The sequence below is a fragment of the Paroedura picta genome, chromosome 9 (assembly GCF_049243985.1).
Source record: "Paroedura picta isolate Pp20150507F chromosome 9, Ppicta_v3.0, whole genome shotgun sequence".
In the NCBI taxonomy this organism is placed as follows: domain Eukaryota; kingdom Metazoa; phylum Chordata; class Lepidosauria; order Squamata; family Gekkonidae; genus Paroedura; species Paroedura picta.
The window spans coordinates 28593269-28613090 of record NC_135377.1 but is presented as its reverse complement, the minus strand read 5'-3'; the positions used below and the strand labels follow the sequence as shown (position 1 = coordinate 28613090).

Below are 19822 nucleotides of genomic sequence, written 5' to 3'. Positions count from 1 at the left end.
TTAATTAATATGAAAAGAGAACACCCCCCCCCCTCTAAACAGCCTATAATGGTGGTGGTGGGGCACACACACACACATGATTTTCTTTCATTTTGTTCTGGTTTCTTTCCATTATTGCTGCCTCTATCTGTACTGGTTTCATTTTTATGAGCCGTGTTGCCATGTGCTTGCTGGAGGCACAAGAGCTGCCTCCTCCTGGAAGGCGTTTCCTCCTGACACTCCAGCAGCCAACCAGAGAAAGAAGATTTTTAAAATAAATTGCCCTGGCATGCTGTCACTTCCAGGAAAACTTGGAAGAGACATCACACCTCTGCTAACCACTGTCTCCCACCCCCACCCCCACGGACTCCTGCTCCGACTCTGTTTACAAGACAAACACTTTCCTACTAAGGGCATAGAAAGAACACAGTGTTCCATAAGGCAATGAGGAAGGCAGGCTCTTTGCTTTCTTGATTGACTGCAAACTGTAGCCATTAGGATTACATAGATTTATGAGGCATTCCAGTCCTGAAGGACATGGGTGGGACTGTGCATTCTGCTCTCCTCTCAGTGCATGCCCTGCTGTGCCAAATTGCCCCCTGCAGTCTGCACACCTTTGATTTCTTGCCCCTGCCCAAGCAATCTCATTCTGCTGCCTATTGCTGCCTTACACTTCTTGTTCCCCTGAGGATTCTTGCTTCCTCCGTCTGTCTCTTCCTTGTGCTCCTGTTCGCCAAGCGAAGTCGCTGCCTTCAGTGCTGCCTGTATTGACAGTTTAGGATTTTTGCTACCTGTTCTTCTGTAGGTGTGTCAGTCAAGCAGTGCTGCCTTCCATAGCTTCCAAAAAGGAAACCCTTTCTTTTGTCAGTGTGGGATTCAGGAGATTAGTTCAGTCTGTCTGAGTTTTTGTCCAATTTGGACGAAAAAGAATGAAAGTGCACACCTGAGACTGATTCAGACTCAGCAAACCTTTATTGGCCCACAAACACAAAACAAAAGGGGGGCGGGAGGGGTCTTCCACTGAAACGAATGGGAAATAATAACAAAACAGAACAATCAAAACAAACCGAAAGAAACAATAATGAAACAAAACTTCACAAAACAAACCAATAACCAAACAGTCTCTTTTGGAATTAATAACAAAAATGAAAGAAAAAGAAACACCCATGCACAGGTCTAATAAAAAAAATGGGCGAGTCTAATAACACTTGACTCACATTCTCAAAAAATCACATTTATATTTTAGATTTCATAGGATAAAACAGACTTTGATTTGGGGTTCAGCTTTCGATGAGATTCATACTGTAGAATTCTGCTTCAGATTACACTGTTGGTTTGAGCCACAGCCCATCAGTCTTAAGCAAGTGTCTCCCCCTGACAGTTTCACTGGCTTTCTCTCCTGCAGCTTGGCTTCTTCCAGCCTCCTGACTGGCTGGAGTACAATCAGTTTTAGAAAAAGCCTAGTGGGTCATTTGCAGAATGAAGTTAGGAGGCAAGGCTCAAGGAATAGTTCTCTGGGCCTGCAACACAGCCTCATCTTCTCACACATTAACATTTTTGTATGATTCCATCCTGTACATACAAGCGAATGCCATTGCAGTCCTGGCTGCTCAACCCATGTTTCTCAGCCGTGGCAAAGCATATTCCTTTCCCTGCCCCATGCTTGGACACCAAGAGATGCTATAAGAGAGGTAAATGTTCTCTCCTCCACTGTAGTTTTTTAAGGCAAACATGTATTGGGAGTATCATCTTTGCATTATGTTAGCTGCCTTCTCCAAAGACCTATGAAGTATGTCCCTAGAATTTCCTCTACAATGAAGTATACAGAAACAATTCATATTAAAGATTATTGCAAGCCACATCAAACATAGGATGTTGCAGGCTATGCATTTTTAAAATATATTTCTGAACTCCAGCGCTGCGCCATAGGAAAAGAAGACATGCAATTTTTCATGCTTTCCTTAAAAATATATCCGTGTGTGTGTGTGTTTGTGAGAGAGTCTTCTGTGATTAATGCTCATAGGTGTTTTAAGGGCAACACACTGAAAAGTTGTGCACTTTGCAACTGATATGGCACATTTATTTAATACTCCAGTATTGTACCAGATATAACTATCTTGCATAATAATTTGACAGTATACTATTATTCTTTTCTGCTCTGTGAAACATTGTGCTTTGTATACTGCTAAATTGTTTTCTATCAATGTTATTTACACAGGCTACTTTAAGGGTATTTCCGTGTGCAGACAACAATTGTCCTTAATATGGGTTTGAGTTGGACCAATTTACACTGCAAATAAGGAGAAATGGTGGTGTTAAAGCATTGGTACAAGTCCAGCAGGCTGTTGAATATAAATCTACCTGTTGTGTTTTTATGCCATCCTTACTCAGAAGAATTTGATAGTATACATGCCCTTTCTTCTTCCATGTTAGGCTGAAAAAGAAGGTCACCCTTCTCAGTCACCCAGTGAACTTCATGAGTAAGTGGGGATTAGAACCAGGGTTGCCCCAGTATTAGGCCCACATTAGACTTGACATCTGGTAGGAGCCCGGTCAGGATTTCCCCTGTCTGTCTCTGATGTTTACATAGCTTGGAACGATGGTATTGGAGAGGAGGCCCCTTCAGTCTTTCTCTCCACTTTTTTCTTGACCTGAAACAACATGGGACTCTCCTCACTCTCATGCTGCAAACCTGGTGCAATTAATATTTATTATTATTCATTTTGCTGCAAAATCACAGCCAACATATGGCAACCCTGTGGGGTTTTCAAGGCAAGAGGTGCTCAGAAGTGCTTTGCCATTGCCTGCCTCTGTGTTGCAACCATCCAAATACTTCCCAGAGACAACTCTGAAAACATGACTTAGAGGAAGACCTTAGAAAGCAGGGATTGACTCTCCATATGGCCAAAACTACTGCCACCAATCGCCAAGAGTGGAAACATAAACAAGGCCAAAAATCTAGCAGCACCTACGGCAGCGTATTGGGTGAGAGGATAACTTGCTCCACCAATCACCAGTTAAAGGATAAAAAGAAGAAGAAATCTGCTTAGCTTCTGAGATCTGATGAGATCAAGCTAGTCTGGGCTATCCAGGTCAGGGTGCAGTGCAATTAGAAATTAGAAACATTGATTCCCCATCATCATTTTTGGCATAGTTGTTTTAGAAGAATCCCAATTTATGACAGATGTAATATCTGGTTTGGACCTTAATCCAACATTCTTATCACTACACTGAACTTATTAGCTTTCTAAATAACACAAGGAATCTTAAATTCAAGGATCGACTGAGAAAAGCCAAGGCAAAAGTGTTGAAGCACCAGTGAAGGAGTCAACTACATGTTACTTGATCACATTTGGTGTTACATTCGTTTACAAACTGAGGCTGTAAGGAAAATGGGAAAACCATTGTAAGCAACTGAACAAATATAACATGCAGTTTATCCCTGAAAATAAGCCCTTAAAGAGCTAGCCCCTGCCGGGTTCTTCGTCCACCATCAGTCATGGACCATTGGGCAGGGAGGGGGAGTGGCAATCCTGATCCATAAGATCCCCTTTGGGGCTCTCCCTGTGCCGACAATCCCAAAATCTCTATGGTACTGCAGGTTTAGTCTGAAAGCTTGCTTGATTTCACTCAGTCAAAACCCTATTTTTCTATGCACTGGATTTGATTTCTTTGAGTTTCTTTATTTTCATATCAGAGTGTTTTTGCTTTTCTGCTCTCTGTGTATATGTGATGTGTATACACATCAGTTATTTTATACACTGTATTTTAAGAGATCAATGTTCTAGGAAACAATTATCTAAAGGAAGATGCCTCTCTGTTTTAACTGTAAGTGACTCACATGCTGATGAACAAATCATTCCTAGTCACATAAATTTAAATAATTTGGGACACACCCCATTAGTCGACTCAAGGAACAGACCGCTGGAGCGGACTGACGCTAGAGCACGCTTCACACATTATGCCAACATAACCTCACATGTTCAGCTACCAAAGTGTGATTCATGGTTTCAGCTTATTATGCACTTCAGTGAATAAAATTGGTCAGTGTGCACAATTCCAGATGCACAAGAATATCATATCACTTATGTTTTATTAAAAGACTTCAAAACAACATTCTGCCCCATCTGATTCATTTTGTTCCATTTCACGAGGTGTTAAACTATAAACAGAATAATGGATTCTTAGGAAATGACACTTTGGTTCCTGCAAGCCAAAACCCATTTTTTCCCAATGACAAGAATAAAAAACTCTGAGGTCAGCTGGAGTCAAGTAAATTACACCAACACCACAGAGGATGGTAATTGTTCCTCAGATCATTAAGCTATGCCAGAACTTCCAGTTTTTGGCATCCTCTGAGAAGCACCATTTCCTCTAAAATAACACAAGTTTTGAGGTACCTTGAAGATTAACAAAGTTATTGTGACATAAGCTTTCATGAGCCAGAACACATTTCATCAAACTGATGAAGTAATTCATTGGGTAGAAGTGTGTGTGTGTGTGTGTGTGTGTGTGTGTGTGTGTGTGTGAAGGGTGGTGGAGTAGGGGAGTTATTACAAAATGAGACCAGGAGACCTTTCAGGACTAACAAGATCCTCTACAAAAATAGCATTGCAAAGGCCTGAGAGAGAAAAAAACACCATCGTTATAGAATTAGAGCCAAGTCCCCAGAAGAATCAGGTTGTAGAGTTTTTTCTAATTCAATCTGTTTGTCTTTCCTACATCTTCTTTTCCTCCAGCACACAGAAAACAAGCCTGTCAAGAAGAAGGATTCTAGTGTCTGACATGCAATGGTGGTGCTTGTTTTTGTTTTGTTTTGTTCAGGGAATGTGCTCTCTCTCTCTCTCTCTCTCTCTCTCTCTCCCCCTCTCCCTCCCTCCCTCCCTCTCTCTCTCTCTCTCTCCCTCTGTGTGTGTGTGTGTGTGTGTGTGTGTGAGAGAGAGAGAGAGAGAGGAAATATTCTTCCATTTGTCATTTGAAGGGGCATGGTCCAGTGAGGAGAATGATTTCAAAATGGAATGACCATCTAGCTGAGGTAGGTTTCACATCTGCATTATGTACCTCGGAACAGCAGAGGTGCATGAGGCAAATCTCTGAGTGTTGCCATTGAACAACTCTCAAAAAGAATGAGAACACAATTTTCTGACTGAAAACTGTTATGAACCACTGGCAAGATGCAAGAGAGCTGCTACCTGTGCACTGGACAATATTTGATTTGATTAATGGACAGCAGTATTCAGGGCATCATGGTCTGTGGCTACACGAGGCACTGCTAACAACTAAGCCATAACATGCCCATGTCTCTTCTGTCACCTCATGGGAACTCCAACATAGGGAGCTCTGGCATTGCACAGGGAGTTACTATTGTGATTAACTGTGTCTTTCGTGAGCCACTGCTGCTCAGAAAGCATCAAAAGCATAACATTATGTGTTAAAATAGCCAAGTTGAGCACAGCTGATAATAATACAGGCCAACACCCCACGCCCCTAACCAAATCCCAGATGCAATAAAGCTTTCCAAGTGAGTGGTAGTTCTTTACTAGATTTCCTACATAAATTGTATACATCCATACAGAGTTAACAACTAAGTGTGCTTGGGTTTCTGTATGTGTGTGAAGCTTTCTGTTGTACATAGGGAACTTTGCTCCTCCTGCAGGTAGAGACTGTATGAAACAGAACTGGAAACTTGGAAGTTTGGAAGCAGAAGCTTTTCTGGCAGTCTCAAAAAAATGCTTGTGTCCCTTGAGGAGATTTGACAGGCAAGAACCACAGCTTCATCTACTTAGTTGCTTGGCACTCTTAGATCCATACAGTAGCACCAGTTCCACCAGCACTGGAAGAGAGGCTAATCTAGTGGTTGTGGATTTTCTTAATCAAAGCTCCATAGAAATGCTGTATGTATCCACTGAAATATATGAGAATATTCAGGCACTGAGAACAACCCTCCTTTTTTTTAGAGATCGCTTGCTGCAAGGAATGCTATGATTTGTTTATTTTTAGAGATGTATTTGTTAGATGAACATTTCAGGAAGACACTGAGGAAATGCCTTGTTTGTTCTTTATTTGCTGACTTACTGGGTTGGCAATCATCTTGGTATGGTGACAGAGCAGACGTATGTCCGTCCCCTTTGCTACGCACATTGAGCAGAAAATGGAAGGGCTTGACAATGCATAGAGGTCCCATGGGACCAAAGTTTCCCTTAACAGCACAAAGCATCCAGCAAGGGAAGGAGGGAGGACCCAAAAGAGGTGTGGGGGAAGCACTCAGCAAAATCCTTGACCAAACAAAAAAAAAAGTTAGAGTAAGATGTGTATGCTTTCAATGAAAGGGCATTCCAGAGATAAGGGCAACAGAAGAGAACATACTGTCTTCTGTCAATCTTCCTAACTGGGCTTGAAGGACAGATGCCAAGAAGGACCTATAATGACTCCTTCAGTTATTAGGTAGTCTGTGGTATCTTTATTGTATATATGTGGTGTAACATTCTTATCCTCTCCTAATATCTCTGTGACTTTGTTTGATAGAACCCTAATTTCAGTTTCCAGTTTGCCTGTGAAGATGCTGACCTTCCTCCTTCCTTGAAAATTCTATCTAGAAACCCATCCAGCAAAACAGGAAAAGCTCTTCAGCAAGGTAACACCCTTGGGAAAACTGTATACAAGTGGCTTTGACAGTCTTTAAAACCTAAATTATCTAATATATTAACTGTTTTAACCTGTTTGTTATATTGAGTTGCTTATGATTTGTTGCTACCTGCCCTAGGCCAAACAGGAAAGGGCAAGTTATAAGAATAAATTTGTTGTTGTTGTTGTTTTCATTGTTGTTGTTCTCATGCCCATTCAGCAGCTGGTTCAAAATATCAGCATTTTATTTGCAAGGAGACAACTCCAGCACCAACAACTGTTAGCCTTATTTCCTGGCTTTAGCCATAGGCATGGTAGAACAGCTTTATCTTGCAGGCCCTCTGGAAAAGCTTAAGGCAGAACCTTCCATTAGATTGGGGAAAGATCCAAAAAGCCCTAGCCCTGGTTGATGCCAGTTTTACTTCTTTGGGGATGGGGACCCCAAGTAGATTCTGACTACTTGATCTGAATGCACTTGGGTGAACATATGGGGAGAGGTGGTCCTGTAGACACAGTGCCTGAGTAATCCAATTAGGGAACCCACAGCCAAAGGGGGAAATTATAGTCAAGAGGTAGTCCTTTGAGAGCTCTGGATTCAAACAGTAAAGGGCTTGATTGGGCACATTTATTCGGTCTGGAGTTAAACTAGTAACCAATGCAGATTTTTTAAAATTGGGGTGATATAGTAATGATAATTAACCCCAGCCAGTAATAAATACAGCAGCCATATTCGAAACCAGTTGAAGCTACTGCAGTGTTTTCTCCTCTCCATCTACTATGGAAGTAGTTAGTAGAGCAAAACGTATGTTTCTTTTCACACTGCAGCAGAAAGACCCGCAGCGACTTTCCTGGGTCCGGCTGTTGACGCCACAGGGGTGGGCCAAGAAAATGTGGCTGTGCCCAGATGCGGGAGCATGCTGGTGTGCACGGCAGTGGCGTGAGGGGCAGGGTCACAGGTGCCTATTTAAAGTGCCATGTGCAGTTGCCTGGCCCTCTTCACTGCAGGTCACCAGACAGAGAGCTACCCACCCACACACCCACCCTGTTATTATGTTGCTGTTTGGTTCTTTCTGTTTTGTCACAGCTGTGTTGGGAAGGGACATGAGTCAGTGCTTTTGATCCAGGGATCAGTTTGCACACTGGGACCCTGAGGATGGGGGGTCTCTGTAAGAGATTGGCCACAACCAGGTGCAACCTTACCCAGCTGGGAAGGTCAGGAGCCTGGGGCCAGGATGATGCGATAATTGAATGAGGTGGGTGCCTGGCAAGCATTTGTAAGCCTCCCCCCCACGAAGGGTCTCTGGGGTCAAGGGGACCTACCCTCCCAGCTGGGAGAATGGGGAACCCAGGGTGCCCTTGTAGCCATGTAGCAGTTGGACAGCTGGGAGGGGGATTGCTCTTTCACATGGCAGGCCAACCTTCAGACATTAAGGTAGGCATCAATAAAAACTGTGGCCTTGTTACTACTAAATATTGATCTGAGTCGCGTATTGATTGGCCCTATGCCATCTTGCCAGTCAACAGAATCCCCCACCCCATCTATTGGTCCTTCTTTGTTTTTCCCAAACCATGAAATATTATATACTAGCAAAATTTACCCTGGACTTCTGGGCAGTCCAATGAGAGGTGAATATTTGGACTAAGTGTTTAGGCATAAGAACTTCCCTGTTCTTGAAAAGAAAAAAAGAAACCCACCCAGGACGTATCTCTGAGTATTTCTTTTTCCTTCAGCAGGGATATGAATTCCTGTAGATTCCTAAAATAAACCTCTTTCTTGCTTCCCGATATGTATGCAGTCAAGACAGCCAAATTCTTTGCAGGATATGAAATCTGAGAAATTTCACCTCATCCTTATTTGGTAGCATGGAGGATCATTCTGTGATGTAGATTACAGCACTTTAGTCATGGATTTTCTAGGAGTACAACACAGTATGGTCAAACAGTGTCATGAAAGCAAGGTCTGCTTTATCGTATAGCCATGTTAGAGGGCACAGATGAGGGAGTATGTGTTACAGCCTCAAAGCCATAACTGGGTGCTGAAGTTTACACTTTAAGGAGAATGCAAATCCTCTATTATTCTCCCTTAGCACAAAACCCAGGGGTCCGGAAGCACAGCTGCTGCCCAAAGGTGTAAATTTAAAATTTCCCATGATAGTCTAATGAATTTGGCCCTCTGTGTACGTGTGTCACAATCAGTAATGCTTTTGCAATACGTTTATGCATACATCGTCAGCATGGGATATTGATCCATAAATATTTTCAAACATTACATCGGCTCATTAGGCATAGACCAAAACTCTGTGAAGTTTTCCCTGGGCTTTTTGTTAACCTTTCCTACATTTTCAATAGTAGCAGAAATGAAGAAAATGGCTTACAGATTTAGCCATGTACATAGTTTGAAAGTAACAACTGAAAAATGATGTTCATAATCTGAATTGCAATGAAACCAATTATCTGTGCTGTGGTGTTTCGCTTGGGAATACTCCTAAAGGTTTAGTATTTCTTAAAAGAAATTAAAAACAGCTGTAACAATACTATAAAACAAAAATAGCAGCTGCAAAAGAGATTAACATTCCTAAATTTCATTTGAACTTGATATGCTATTTTTCCACAGGCAACCTATACACACACGCACACACACGCACACACGCACACACATGCACACACACACCCAACTAATTTTTTAAAAATATATTCTTTATGAAATAATGTTTTTAAAATAAACCCTCCTGCTGAATACATTTTTGATATTGCTTGTTTTTAATATTGCAGAAGAATTTTGCCACCCTTTTCTCTCCCCTTCCCCATCTTGTGTTCCAATTTCTCCAATGGTCATTATCAAGGATAAACTATGAATGTTGAACATAAAAGAATTATTTGAATAAAACTTATTAAGAATTAAAGAACTGCATAATAAACAATTTATAGCAGTTCCTGGACCCCTGTTACACACAGCTGTTGAATGGTTTTCAAACCGATCCCTATTCACTGCACGCCTCTCTTAAAATTTTATATAGCGCCTGTTTTCCAATTAGGCAGGCCGTCATAGATGAAGCCTTCCCTAATCTTTTTCATACTTATAATAAAATGGAATGTAATTTATAAAACAGAACTGGAGGTGGTGACAGTATAAAATCCTTTGTTTTGCTAGGTTGATCAAAACATATGGCAGAAACTTTTCTGCCAGATGGCAGACTCCTAATCGATTTTGCCTGTTGAGCACTGTATGTTAATTCTCTGCAAAGCATTTCATCCTAATCAGTTTCTGACTAACATAACAGGCGTGATACTGACAAATTCCAGCACTTTTAAGTCTCCTTGATTTTAGTGTTATGAGTTAAGCTGAAAAGTACTTAGCTTTAGAAGAACTATGCTCAAAGAGTTCACACTGTATGCTTTGTACCAAAATTGTATTAAAAAACTCGATTTGTGGCCTGCATTAATATAGTTTCCCATTTGGCTGACAATCAGCCACTCTTTAGTACTGCTTCCTCCTTCCACTGCATGGACAGAACATTTTTTTGCTCTGATGACAAAATTTAATCTTATTAATTTTCTATACTTTAGCCAGCATTATTGTGTAACAGTCCATATCCTGTCTCCCATGAGCAATAGTATTTACATTTCCTATGTACCCATTATAAGAATCCTTCATGACAAGGCACAGCCACCAAATATGCACACCAGCAGGTTCACATTTCCAGTTTCGGTAAATTTTCACCTGATGATCCAGACATTAGGTTGGATATGTCTGTGGAAGCTGGCATATTCCTCAGACATAAGGACACTTCTGATGCAAAATGTTCCATGCAAGAATGTAGGATATCAGCGAAAGAATGTGTGGGTCAAACCCATTCTGCAGGACCAAACCCATTGTAGCTCCCTCATAAATCCTCCAGTCTAACCCCATTGGTTTCAAAGGCTAAGACTAAAATAGCTTTACAGAGGTTTGAAACGCCTTCATAATAATCCTGAAACATCTTTTATTGTTGAGACCTGATACTTCAGATTAAATGTATATTCAAAATAACATCCTTGTTCACTTATTTTCTACATATCATGTCTAACATTTGATGATGCCCGTAAGAAAAAGATCCAGAATGAAACTACAAATGGTCATAGAGCTTTCAGTTAATTAACGTGGGAGAAAAGAACTCAGTTGCTGTTTTCCTACCTTAATAAAGAAGGCTTGTGATAGATATTACAAACTAAGTAGGGTTCTGGGCAACATGACCATGAACCTTCAACCTCCCGTGTTCAAAATAATGTCATATTTTATCCAAACACTATATGCTCTGTACTGTAAATGTTGCACAAAGGATGAGTAGGCAGTTGTTATTTTGATCCCAGGCAGTTCTTTTGCAGTCCAATAAATAATGTATGAATTTGTATGTGGCTCAACCTAACTGGGCACAACATTATTATATTCCACGAACCCAATTTCAGCAATTACTGTGTTTGTTTATTTTGATGAATATGTTAATAAGATGATTCTCACGAAAGAAAAACTAACCCCTCTCCAACCTGTGAACCTGGAATGTTTTGTCTTTTATAGATACTTATTATTAATCACCAAGATTATTCAAGGTATAGATTGAGAATCTGTACTAACATTTGGTGGATACATTGCAGAAATCACATCAAAGTAACAGTCCTCTGGAGAAATGCACAATGCTATTGGAAATTTCCACTTTTAAAGTTAGCTGTTTGTGACATATCCACAGCTTGTTACATGCAAAATGCATAGATGCTGAAAAGATGCTTTCAGAATATTCACTTCACTGTGTTCTTTAGAAATAATAAAAACACAACCGTCATATATCAATCCATATTAAATGGATTAAATGGATTTTTATATATATAATATATATATATATATATATATATATATATATATATATATATATATATATACTGGCCATGAAGAAATTCATTAGGGTCAATTTTTTTGGGAAGTACTACAAGTAAAATGCATCTTCTACATCAATTGTATTTTCTTAATGTTCCTTTTATTTTTTATTTTTTGAAATAAATTGGGAAGAAGGAAATAGACTTAATAGGCGGGGGTCATCCTAAACAGCCACCCATCCCATAAAACCAACAATTACTATGTATCTTCAGCCCGAGTCCTGATACAATACAGCAAGAGCAAGTGACAGCATTCCCTGATGGATGATGTATGTGGCAGCGTATTTTATGCATCACAAAGAAGGATCAAGACTGTCTCTGGAGCCCGAGTGTCATGGACTGTGACTTCACCCTTCCCTCCTTCTCAAGCATTTAACCAGGCAGAAGTATCTCGGCATGCTTCTAAACCCATTAAAATCGATTGAACTTTTCTCCGAAACATCTATAAGAATAGAAGTATAAATTAGTTAATGCTTGAGGACAATTGTTTTCTAGTATTTGGAGTAAGACCAGCCTCCAATTTACTGTTCCTTTCAACAGTACTCATATTACTTTCCCCTTTCCTGGCATAAATTCTACAAACCTCATATTGGTTAATACTGAAGCATATTTTATTGTGCATGTTTAATATTTATAGGCACATAGTATCATTCTTGATCATTGTTCACATTATTCAGAGGAAAATCCAAATTTGCCATCCAGTCTTCTCAAGCCTCATCTCCGAGCCTCAACCCATTCCTCTCTCCTGGCCTTGGGACTCTCCTGCAAAAGAGCTGGAACCCCCTTTGGTTTCAGAGCCCCTTTGAGGGATTTCAGCAGACCTATGGCCCACTCTCTGTCTTTGTTCCTTCTCTAATTGACTTACCTGGTCTGAAGGCAATTCAGAAGGTAATAAAAATGCTCACTCTTCATAAAACTTTTTTGGGGGGGAGGGTTGATACTGTCCTCTCCTGGGCCCATTATGCACGGCCGCCGAAACGGCGATTTCGGGTCACATGGAAAACGCGGAGGGGGAAGACGCGACGCATACCGGTTATGCACGGGGCGGGGCGCGATGGCGGCAAAACCCAGAGTAACCGATTATGCACACGGCGATCCGGGCGCCGCTTCTGGTTGCGCCCCGGTCACCTGGAAGCTGCGCTTTCTTCCGCGTTTCACTGACGCGGCTTTTTCGGCGGCATGCACCGAAGCTGCGGCCGGTTGCAGCCGGCTCCATGCGTTATCAGTGATTTTAGTCGCCGCCATTCCACCCCGAATGTGCGCTAAAACCCCCGTGCATAATGGGTCCTGGAGAGTGAGATCTGAGATCTCTCAGAGGCTCCCAGTTACAAAGAAGAATTCAAAGCCAACTACTTATCAATCTTATCATTTCTACCATCAGAATACATGAGATCCTCTGGCAAAATCTTTTGCAAATACCAGCACCAAGCTCTGCAATTTAAGAGCCAAACGAAATGTAGACTGGCACCTAAGTCTACCTCAATGATGTGTAAAGTAGGGTGGTATATTTGCAGTAGTCTGAATTTTGTAAAGAGCAAATGTTGCATGAAGTTGATAGTGGCATTCAGCTGTGTCCCCCTGAGTGTCATTAATGCCTGTACAATCTGTCAGTCCTTGGCATTTTTTGTCTTGATACCAGAAGTGAAAACAGTACTTCAACAGCGGTATGTGGAAGGTAAGCATCAAAGATCCAGTGGGGAGTCATGGTTAGCATGTTGACCTAATATCTAAGAGATGTAGGTTCAGATCCCCACTAAGTCTTGCTCTGGGTGATTTTTGGCCTGTCATACAGCTCACAACTAATCTTCAATGTAAGGTTATTGTGAGGATGCAATTGGGATGGAAGAACCGTGTATACTGCAGGATACAAAATGGGCTAGTTAAATAGAAATGCAGGAGAGTTCAGCATACTCCGTCTATTCTAAACATTACAGTCTCCTCCCTGCTTTATACAGCATTCCAGATTGTTGCCACTATCTGGTTTGCCACTATTTGGTTTGGCCCTAAACTTCATGTTTTACATGGTATCTTTGTCTCTGTATAAACTGACTGGAATGGACTCTGCTTCTGGGTAGATACAGAATCCTTTTTTTCTCTCTGTGGGTTATTCCCAGCTATTCTCTATCTAGAATTAGAAGGGATGCCTTACAGTTAGTGTGCAAGCTCTGTTTTCATAGTCTGAGTACTTCAGGAGCCTGCATTCACAGTTTCATGATCAGTAAAGCAATCCTGAATATCTACAGTGGATGGATAGACAGCCGTAAAAAAAATTAACCACTCAGTCTTCAGTTAGATACACTAACATCGTTTTATTAGTATTACATCCTGTTTTTAATGTGGCAAATTTCTCATATAACCGGAGCATACTCAGTCTCTGGCATGGCCGAGAATGTGCTATCTGGTGTGTACGATATCTTATTATAGAGATGTCAACGTTAGTGTGAAACATAAACATATTTTTACTTATACATTAGAACTTATAGTGATCAATTGCAGTATATGTAGTACATTATAATTTGTTTTTGATCAGCAGGAAGCAATTATTCATAAAACTCAAAACAGAAAGCAAAGTTGTGTGAAAAAGGAAAAGAATTATGGCTTTCTTACAGGGAAGGTAATTTTAATATAGACGAGATTGGCCAAAACTCTGCAGTTCAGATTGATAGATTATCTTGCAGAACTATCATTTCAATAATCTCAGTGACAGTATCGAAGTGGATACTTGGTACAATATTATAAATTAAACTTACTACGAATGTCATTGCCAAGAATAGGGGGAAATATCCCATATTTTTGTTTGCTGAATTTAAGATATGGAAAAAAATTAAGATTCCTTGACAAAGGGAATTAGAGTAATCTCCTCTGTGACACGGCTATATCACTAATTATCTGATTCCTCTCCCCCCCTTTTTTTCATTACTTCTTCATTAACGAATAAGAATTACCTTAGACTATATTCTATCGGCAAGGGGTGCAGTTGTATGAAGAAATGTGTATAGTGTACAAAGTGACATCTGGAATCTTGCAGAAAAGAATTCATTTGAATATAGTCTTTTCTAATTGGTGCATTCCTGCATAATCATTATTCTGTATTAAAAATTAGCTGGCATTTAATCTATGTTTCACTGAGAGCAGCTAATTATTTGCAGTCTGTTACTGAAATTTGAAGGGATATACAGGGAGGGAACTAATACAAACTAAATTAGCTATCTTTACACCCTCCATGTACAACAACTTACACTGCAAGGTAGGTTTCTGACTTGGGAAGTCTCAATGAACACTGAGACTTGGTCTTGAACCAAAATAATTCTTCTTGTCGAAAACTTTGGATTTTGTTTTCTTTGCTTCCTTATGCAGGTTAAAGGGTAAACAGTTGGCATCTAGGTCTGTTTACTTCCTGGGCTTATGTCTGTGTTGGGTGATCTATGTTTGTTAGTGAGAAACTGTTTTAAATTGGAGGGTTGCCTGTAAGCAAAGAAAGGCCTGTGAGGAGCCCATAGACATAATGAAACTGAGATTCAGGACACCATTTATTCTATGCAAGAGTCCCTGGCATACATGTTTCTTCTTTCAGTTGAAATCATTCAAGAGTCTTGGTACACTGAGACTAGTCCGTCTTACTCATCAAGAGTAATGATGGAAAAGAATTTTGGAAATAGGGGAAGAGTTCAGAAATAATCCTCCCATCTGGAAATCACTAGTTACTACAAGCTGAGCCTAACTCAGTATGAATTTTTCTCAGCTCATAATCTGCAAACTTACATTCTTTCCTCCCTCACTTGTTGAATTGCAAAGGGGTAAGTGGAAAGAAAACAGAAGCTGAGAACTCCAAGCACAACCTGCATTCTAAGTTGTTCCTGAAGTGAAAAAGACAGACTATAAACAATGCAAATGAATAAAGATGAGAATTCTAGTTAATGTAGCTTATTGACAAAGAAGGATAAAGCTGACACCTCCCAGACAATTAGCTAATGGCTCTGTTACCATCAAACCACTATTTTGCAGTAATTTCTCCTTCTATCTTGGCATTACGATTGTTACTTCTTTGACAACATTAATTTCTGACCCTCTACAATATAAAGTCTGAAAGGTAGCAGAAAAACATCAGTACTGGGTATATTTCTGCACCATTTGATCATGCATGGACTATTAGGTGATATCTAGAAATACCTAGATATGACAGAAATGTAAACATTCATTCTTAACTTTTAGTACCAGGAAACATATCTAGTTCACAATGCCCATTTTTGTTGACTTACATCAACAATTTCTGTATAGTGTGAAATGCACGGCATTTCAAAGAGTTCTGTGTCTGCACAATGTGTAGTCATTGCCTGATCAGTTATTGTTGATGAACCCTCAGAATTTAGTAACATGCTTGGATTAGGTATGGCAGGTTTTACATCATTTTACATCACTGGCAGGTTTTACATCATTTGAAATCATGTCATTGCATGTGCTGTATTTGTATCTATTCAGTCAGTAGTGTTACTCAGTAGAATCATCCTGGTATATATTTTGAACTGACGGGACTAAACTATTGTTTCTGGATGGAAGTGTTAAAGTGTGTAAATCCAAAAAATAAAAACAGGCATGACCACACTCTAATCTGAAATTCAGTAGAAAAGACAGATGCATGATCCATGCAGCTTCCCCAGCTCAGTAGGAGTAGGGAACCCACTGTGTTTGTAAGGTGAGAATTTTTCATGCTGAATGTTCTGGTTGACTAGATGGGATGGCATTGCAAAGTGTTTGCAATCCATCAGAACAGCCATTATTTTTTTCAGGCCAAATGGGCTATGCTAGATGGACAAGCTTCCCACATCCTATGAGCAGGATTAAGGCAACATTTTAAAAACTGATTATAACATAGAATAAATATTTATATATATATTAATGGTCAAACCCATTGCATTCAGGAATACAATGGATGCTAGATTGGGGTGGTGGTGGAAGAACTCTGTGGATGGCCTCTCCCTCCCCCCAGGACTTGGAAAGGATGCAAGCTGGAAGGTAAGGGAACTCACCAGCAGGTGCAGCTCTCACATAGCAGGGATCTGCTGCCTCGGAGCCTCGGAGTGAAGTGGAAGGAGGAAGGGGTGGTCAGGGGTGGGGGATGGAAGGCAATTGGCTGGCTGCTGGACAGACAAACAAGTGGCCCACAGGTTGGGGATCGCTACCCTATATAAAACCTTCCCCTTGGTGGCAAAAATTCTCACCTCCCCTAGCTCAAAAGATCATTTTTATAGAAAACAGTTCCTCAGGGGGACATCTACAGGGCAGCCTGATGGACTGGGTGCATTTGTAAAAATGCACATATAGAGAACATTTTCAATATAATTTCAAACATATGAAAACGCTCAAAATATGATGAGATTTAAGATTCCTACTTGCAATTTAAGAACAATGCATTCCAAAGGTGTGATCAAGAGTTTCTACTTAATATAAACATGAAAACAGTAAAATATTACAAACTAAGTATCAAAGAATGTTCAAATATTATCTCATCATTTTTTCATGTATGTATTCCATACTATTAAAAATTGGATCTAAATAATATTTCCTGGTTGTCTTTTGCATCTAAATTTTGAATTACATTGTATTCATTTTGTAATGAATGGAGGATTAATGCTACTTATGCTCTTTGAGAAGAGAACATCTAAGAAACGAAAAGATTATTATCATAAAGAAGAGCTCATCATCTTCTTGTGAGGATAATCTTAAAAACCAAATAAGCTTCTAAAGATAAACTTGATCCTTTTCACCAGAAGGAAGCTTAAAAAGGGAGATCCCCCTCAAAAACATGGCTCCTGGTGTCTTTTTTTCAAAGGTTAAACTTTTCAAGAATTCGTCAGTAGGGATACTAATAGAAATTATTAAGAATACTTATTTTATAATATGAAATTAGCATACTTAAGTAATATCAGAAATGTAGAGTTAAGCTATCATTGACAATTCTACTGAATGAACAATAGAACAGGAATTTCAAGAACTATATCAGTTTTGCTCTTATCTGCCTAAAACTCTGCTTTTGAATGCAAAACATTCAAGGCAGAAACATCTTGGAAGAAGAGCACTAGTTGATTCAATCACAAGTTGACAAGACCAATATGAAACTTGAGATATAATATTTTATTTGAGTAGGCTTTCAGATATTAATTTCAAAGCTCACCTTGTACTAATTGCGAATGATTTTTTCTGGACAAATAACTTTTTCATGAACAGACTTTTGATTTCATGAATCATCACCAGGGCAGAGGGGGGGGGGAGTTTAATCAAGAGAAAAGTTCCAGATGAACATAAAGGTGTCTGTATATCTAACAGTTCATTTAGTGGCAGTAGATTATTGTGATTAAAATGATGATGATGATGATGACGATGACGATAATGTTATCCATTCAGTTGTGTCCGATCCATGGCGATTCTATAGGAAAGTTTTCGCCATTCATTTCTGTCAATGACTGCCTCTTTTATTTGGTTCATGGTCATCCCTGTACTGGCTTTGATTGCGTTGAGCCAAGATATACAAGGGAAAATAAATCTAAATGAATGCTGAGAAATGGGTGGGGTTGTAAATAAAGTGAACAGCATGTGCCATGGGAGATATTTTTAATAGAGAGAGCAAAATGTTCTATGTATACAGGGGAGGCCAGAAACTAGATTCCCTTTCCTCATAACAATCCATATTCAGTGAGTGGGGCTGACTCTAGGGAGAAAAACTAGTTTGTGGGAACAAAAGGATACCTAAGATCATACCTAAGGGAGAAAGGGGCTTACTGTATACTACATTCATAATATGTAGACTATGAGTAACGATATCAATCAATAATTAATAAAGTAATTGTAAGCAGGTCTACTCAGAAGCTCTGTTTTATTCAGTGTGGTTTACTCTCAGGAAATTGTTCTCAGGAATAAAGCTTTAATAACTTGGCAACTGGATGAGGGCCTGTGAGGACACCTTCAACTCTTCAGATCAAGAGACTTTAACATCTTTGTTTCAGCACCCATAACAGCCAATCCTCTTCATTCCCTATGACGTCACTGTGGCCTACTTCCTCGGCAACTGGTAACACTGTTTCTAAGTTTAAAAAAATGCAGAGGATTGCCATGTTGGTCTGCACTAGAACAGATATGAGTTCACTGACACCTCAGAGACAAGAACTTCAACAAGAGTTTCAAGGTATAAGCATCTGCGAGTCAAAGCCTCCTTTGTTTGTCTGTTCTATGTAAAAAATAAAAAGAAATAATAAATGATGATTTCTGTTGTCAATTTTTATTGTTTCCTGTTTTTCAGATAGCAAAAATCAGGTCACAGAGAGTGTCATTGCTTATATCACAGATATTAGGCATGTTTGCGGTTCGTTTAAACTGTGCATTTAAACTTTTATCAGACAAACTGTACAATCTGGCATGCTAACAAGTAGGGTAGTGATTTTAAAATAAATAATTTTAGGCACTGTAATTAAGGTTCTCAAAGTGGAATAACAATGTTAGCTGTAACATAATTTGAAAAGAAAATATAACAGCCAGTGATGAGACTGGTACAGTGGTTAAAGTGGTGAGACTGGTTACACTGGTCAGACTAGGATCTGGCTTCAAAACTCCACTCTGCTATGGAAGCTTACTAGGTGATCTTGTGCTACTTCCACACCTTCAGCAGAACCTACAGCACAGGATTGTTGTAAGGATAAAATGGAGGACACTCTTGGAAATGAAGTAAATAATTATCATATTTAATTCTCAGCGTGGCTTCATCTGCAGATACTTAAATGTGAGAATCAGTGACAGATAAAAATAAAGGATCTTTTCCTACAAGTGATGCTTGTCAGTGTGTGGGAGTTGAGCAGGGTTGGCCACGGTCAGTATGTCAATGGGAGACCACCAAGGAAGACTGGGGTCACTATAAAGAGAAAGGCAATAACAAACCACCGCTGCTCTTTTCTTGCCTGGAATGTCCCATTGACAGGGTCACCCCGTGGGTCAGCTGCAACTTGATGACACGTTCTTCTACTACTGTGCCTCTCTGAAGGCCCATTTTCTACTAGAAGTACCTTTTCTGTGTATAAAATTGTGAAGGCCGAGTTCTCTGCCTCTCCCTATTAGTGCTAAGCACAGGGAACATTTAAAGGACAGATCCCACCAGAGCATAGCAAAGTCCAAGTCTTAGTGCAAGGCAAGCCCCATAGTCAGTAGCATACAGAGCAATCTGGAATATGCTTAGAATGCTAGAATGCACATCATATGTGCAAATGCTAAGTGACTACCTTATGAAGACAGTGAAATAATGCTGGAAACTCATCCTCTTGAATTC

General features: G+C 39.9%; 1 long non-coding RNA gene across 2 annotated transcripts in view; it reads left to right on the top strand.

Moving 5' to 3' along the window:
• The window catches only part of LOC143844319 (uncharacterized), a 28010-nt gene extending 11480 nt beyond the window's left edge, over positions 1–16530 (top strand). The window contains exons 2-3 of one of the 2 annotated variants that reach the window (XR_013233951.1): positions 6505–6613; positions 16431–16530. This is a non-coding gene — a long non-coding RNA (uncharacterized LOC143844319). Of the gene's footprint in view, positions 1–6504; positions 6614–11724; positions 11818–16430 lie in introns of those variants that run through there. The other variant, XR_013233950.1, reaches the window with a different exon arrangement.
• The last annotated feature ends 3292 nt before the right edge of the window (positions 16531–19822 follow it).